Here is a 6,000-nt window from a genome sequence, read left to right as displayed (position 1 = left end):
TAGGGCTGCACCGGCTCTGCAGTGAGTGCAGCGGGCAAGGCTGAGGCTGAAGTGAAATCCACTTTGAGTGTGTTCTCTGCATCTCTTCTCATATTTCAGCTAAACTGCCTCCTCGCCAGGGCCAAGGAATGCATCAAGCGCCATAAATCAGGGGCTTGATAGGAACTTGGCGGCCAGACAGCAGTGCAGAGAGCTGTGTTATGTGGCCCACAGTACAGTAAAGATGTTTTAAGGTGAACATTACCATCTTGGTTGGAGAAGAAAAACGAGGGGGGAGGATAGGTTGATTCAGGGGAGTTTAGTCCAAATGAAAGAGCAATGAAAGCCCTTCTCACCTCCCTCAGCCCTTTGCATTCCTATACTTGTGAATCACCAGGAGGAACACAGGAACTGATGGTGATGCTTTAGGATTCACAGTTTGGGACGTCTTATGGTGGAAAAGAAGGTGACGGTGGAAAAGTAACAGATTACAAGTACTCACGTTACTGTAATGGAGTTGCTTTTATGGGTACTCGTACTATTAAATCAGTATTTTCAGTACATTATAAAAGAAGTAAAGTAATTTGTTTCACTTCTACACCCAACTGTTACTGAGTAAATTATATTTTTTTAGTTTTAAAATGATCAACAGACATTGTGAAACGACAAAAATCGAATTGACCAAACAATCAAATGCATCACATCATAAAAGACCAAACAGGTTAAATGTAATGCACGGCGACAAAACATCATTGAATGCTGGTTATTTTCTTAGTTGTAAAGTTCATAAAAGTACTGTAGCTATTCCAATTGTGCACGATGAGATGCTTACTGGGCGCACAGTGGTTAGCCCTGCATGGGTTCAGCTCCCGTGGTGTACACTTGGGTCCTCTCTGTGTGGAGTTTGCGTGTTCTCCCCGTGGGTTTCCTCCATGATCTCTGGTTTCCTCTCACAATCCAAAAACGACCGTGAATGGAGTCTAAATTACCCGTAGGAGTGAATGTGAGCGTGAGTGGTTGTTGGTCTGTGTCTTGCCCTGCGATGGACTGGCGCCCTGTCCAGGGTGTACCCCCACCTGACGCCCATTGAGAGCTGAACCCCCAAGCAGACCCCTGCGACCCTGAAAACAGAAACAAGCGGGTCAGAAAATGGATGGATGAGATGTTTACTGTACGCAAGGGAACCGTGGGAACATTTATTATTAAAAATAAACATGCAGGGGTGAAAGTAAGAAGTAACTTTTTTACTTGGAGTACTGTTTAATTGAGTTACTTTTTGCTTTTACCTGAGTTTTTTTTACTTGTGCACAATTTCAATCAAGTAACAGTACTTCTACTTAAGTAGGATATGTCAGCACTCTTTACACCTGTGAGTATAGGCAAGTGTGCAGCCTGCGTGTGTGTGCGTGCGCGTGTGTGTGTGTGTGTGTGTGTGTGTTTGTCACATCTTTGCCTGTCTGCGCCTTATGCAAATGCGCAAGGGGGGGCTGGGAGGGACGGCTCCATGGGAAACTGCTGCTGCTAATCCAGCATGTTGAACAGGGGAGGAGAGGAGCACTTTTCAATAAAGCGACCCCCCACCCCACACACCCCCCCCCACACCCCCTCCCCTTTCTGTCAAGTCACACACAAACACATACACACATGTACACACACATGAGCGCCGGCCGAGCTGCTTCGCATCCCATGCTTTCCCAATAAACATCCCCAGCAGGAACACACACACACACACACACACACACACACACACACACACACACACACACACACACACACACACACACTGAACACCTGTTCCTCCTTTTTTTTTTTTTTTTTCTACACATCCCAAACAGACATGCTTTAATATGTGAACAAATCCCACGATCTTAAGACCCACTCTCAATCCTCCGGGTGTAATACCAGGGTGCTTTCAATGAGATAACAACAAGCCCCAGTGTGCTCAGCCTGTACTAGCACCTAAACATAGACTAATAACACACTCCAGCCACAGCCCGTGACTTAGACTATGAAATTTATGCTAATTTGTGTGGGAATATACACATCGCCGACTGAGAGTACTATTTAGGAGTAGTGTCGTTGGAGACAGAGCACTTTTTAATCGCCGAGCTTTGGTCTGTACGACGACTAACATTTTAGCAAACAAACATCAGCTGTTGTCTGAGAGCTGGAGGGTCCCCTCGTATGAGAAGGACTGAGCGGTGAAGGACACTCAGTGTGAAAAAGGTTTGCGGTTGGAAGGACACCTGAGTGTAAGGACTTAATAACAACGGGAATTCATGGTGATTCATTTGGCGGACCGGAGGCTTTTTAAGGGTGTACTCTGATTCCTCAAGTGCCCTGTGACCTTGAACAGGACAGGGGGACAAAGAAGCCTTGTTCTTTTTTTCTTTCTAATTTAGTCCAAACTACCTGTTTTTTAATGTACAAACTGAACTCTATTGTTTTAGTTTAATGAACTCAACTAATTTAGTTTGGATGAAATGAAAAGCAGCCTGCAGGAGATTAAGAGACAATGTGACGACAAACACAAACACACGAAATGACCCTCACTTGTTATATTATATTTTTTAACGTGTATTTTATCTAGGTTTTATACATTTCATTTGTGAACGATGTCGGGCTCGAAACGGGGCCTTGTGGTACACCATTAACAGATATTTTAATTTAGAAATGAATCCAGTGCATGAAAGCCCTGAACTGAAACACGTTGAATTATTTTTGCGTAGAATGCTTTGATCAACTGCAATAAAGTTCTGAAAACATGGACAGTTGACAGATTCAACCAAGATTTTTTATTTGTTTTAGATTAATGATCATGAAATGAGTGGCAGTTTGAAAAAAAGTAGACATTTGAGAGTAGTTTGGACTTATATTAACGTAATAATATGACCCGTTAATAATGTGTTTTATTTAACTTTTTGAAAATTCACTTTTTTAAATGTGACCGAACATTTATTGTTGTTATTTTTAACTTTTGTTCTGACTTTTAGGATTTTCTTCTTTGTGATGCCTTGCACTGGCTCCAGATTTTAACACTTTATTGTTTTCTTTTGTTGTTGTTGTTGTTTTTGTTTTGTTTTTTTAAAAAAGAAAATACATTTCAGACTTGCAAATATATATATTTTTCATAGTTTTTTATGTCACTTTTGAAAATCTTTTCATTTGGTACGGTACGTGCAATGACGTTAACGTGCTGTATTTTTGATTTTTCGGAAATAAAGCAAGTTAATTCCTCACACCAACCTTTTCACACACATCTGACCAAAGCACAGCAAGTGTTACAAAGCAGATAAATACAGGTTTTCAGTCTTTATTGCACCAAATTCTTTAATTCACAAGTTTTGTTTTTCCCCCACGTGGAGTTTTGTGTCTGACTAAACCAAAGAAGTGTGTGTGAATCCCAAACGTACGACTTAAAAGTGTTGAATCATCCATGCGGGCAAATATGACGATGACTAAAAACCTCTCACCTGCAGGCGTTTTTTTTGAAATCGTTTTGCGTTCATCGTCCAAAATCCCTGCTGTTCTTTCGTTGCAGCGAAGTCATTGGCCAGACACATCTCGTATAAATCTACACAAATTCTGTCTTAATGACTTCCCACTCGATAAAATGTATTACATTCATACTCTGATGCCAAACGACTACAGGATCAGATTAATTCATTACCTTGATTCCAACAGGACGCACAATGAATATTATATGCCTCCCATAAAACTTGGGTGGATGTGACAGAGTTCTTTGTGCTGGCGTTGGCTGGTGTCCAACAGCCGGTCCAAGCTGCTCCACTCACAGGTCTGTGTAAGAGGACTCGCTGTGCCTTGCTACCACCCCTCACCCCCCCCCCTACCCCACCCACCCCTCCTCTGTCAGAAGAACTGCAAAGGCGCCTTTAGCTCTCCTGGATACATACGGGTCAACAACTAAAAAACGCACGGACACAAAGGCAATCAACTATTCCTCTTTGCTTGAGCCTTGAGAAACATAATAAGGCCAAATCATCGTCTATTTAGCTTCGTCAAATGACTGACGGCAGGCCTTGATAAAAGAGAGTGGAAAGTACGTACCCGTACCCCCCCACACACACACTATTGAAGCCAGATGTTGACTCAACTGGCCAATTTTGATAAATAGCATAATGATTTCCATTACAGATCGGGTAATTTCATATCAGCGTGGCACATTGTTGGTCCACTGTAATGATAGCCCTAATGAGCTAGTCTTTGCCCGGGGGCCAGGTGGACGTCAGCGTACAACAACGTGCAGTGTGTGAACCAACCGTTAAGAGGCTTTAAACATGACTCCTGCTTACTGAGGACACTTCCTGTTGTCCTGAGCAGTCACACGGACCCTGTAATGAGACTTAATTGCTTGCTTCAGTCTTTTTTTTTCTCTCCTCAATCGCATCAGAAAGGCTTACTCCGTCAGATCTACACGGACTTGACACGGTGACTCGGATGGACCGTTACCTCGCGTGACCCGAGCCCTGGTCTAAACACCTTTAGTCCGTTTCATTCCTCAGGGATTGAGGTATTACAGCAGATTAGCTGGAATAATACCAAGATCCAGCATAGGTATGCAGGGGGGGTCACGGGATCAGCCCAGGACACGAAAACTAAATGTTTGCGTTCAGCGGAAACTGTCAAAGACACTTCGGAGAATCAATGAAATCCAATTAGTTTAATACTTAAAGTCAAACAGTCGTCTCTCCTCTAATCTGACACTGTCCTGATTCCACCCCCGGCAACAGCGCCTTAATCTTGTTTTCCTCTTTTCTTCAGGTCTTTTCCAGACTTTTCCTGAATGACGTGATCCCAGAGCATTAAGCTGAGAAACACACTGGCGCTGGCGTGGAGCGACGTTTCATGTGACACGCATCAAAGGAAGTGCACGCCGGGCCATCCAGGAGCTTCCTCTGGACATAGTGTTAATGAACATACAACGCGGGAAGAATGAAGATCAAAAAATGATGTTTGCGTAGATTAGTTTGTGTCATTCAAGGCATTGGTCAGTTCTTGTTTAACCCTCCTATTATTCTTGGGGTCAATTTCACCGCATTCAGTGTTTATCATTGAAAAAAAATTATAGTTGACTTTATTTAAATTTTTATTGATTCATGTTTCATGACTTTTCCTAATTTGATGGGTACAATTCAGGGGTGGACTGGGACAGTTCAGACCAGCTCACTACAACACAACGTCAGTGGTGCTCAACATGTGGCTCTTTAGGTCTTAATTCTAATTATTATTCCCTCATAAAACCTTAAAAGGAGGAAACTTTTTAACCCCTTTTTACGTATTTCCTTTGTTGTAACTTCCTTTGTCCCATTTTTGGCCTTTTTCAAAAAGTTCTGGCATTTTTTTCAGACTTAAGCTACCTTTTGCCAATAAATACTAATTTTTGCAAATTCTTGGTGACACTTTTATTCTTTTTTTGGCCACTTTTCATCCAAATATAGCTTTTGCCCAATAAATACCACTTGTTTTCTTTTTAACCCTACAATTTTGACCTTTTTCACTAATGTTTGCCACATTTTTCCCTTTTGATTGCCACATTTTGCTTATTAAAGCTACACTTTGCCATTACATCCCACCTGATTCCTCTTTATTTGCCCATTTTTTGTCCACTCCTGACTGCTTTTGTTACTTTAAACTCTTTTCTTGTCACGTTTTTGCCACTTTTGAACCATTTTTGGCCACCTGTTACTATATCTGCCTCCACCATCCCACTGTGGGTCAACGGCTTACTGGGAAGATGCCCAGTCTACCCCTGGTACCATTGAATACAGTTATCATGCATATTGCACGTATTGGTGTTCCTGGTCTGCTTTAACAGTGTAAAACGTGTCTGTCTGCGTATGACTAACTCATGTATGACCTCACATCCCCTATTGACCTGATGGTGGCGCTGCAGGAAAGGTCATATCATCACCACAAACAATAGGGTTCATACTCTTGTGGTCATTGATGTTGTCAGCAAATGTGAGAAGATTTGGATGAAAACTATTCAAGATGAATTCA

This window comes from Gouania willdenowi, chromosome 18 (genome assembly GCF_900634775.1).
Source record: "Gouania willdenowi chromosome 18, fGouWil2.1, whole genome shotgun sequence".
Lineage (NCBI taxonomy): Eukaryota > Metazoa > Chordata > Actinopteri > Blenniiformes > Gobiesocidae > Gouania > Gouania willdenowi.
Note: the sequence above shows the minus strand (reverse complement) of the source record.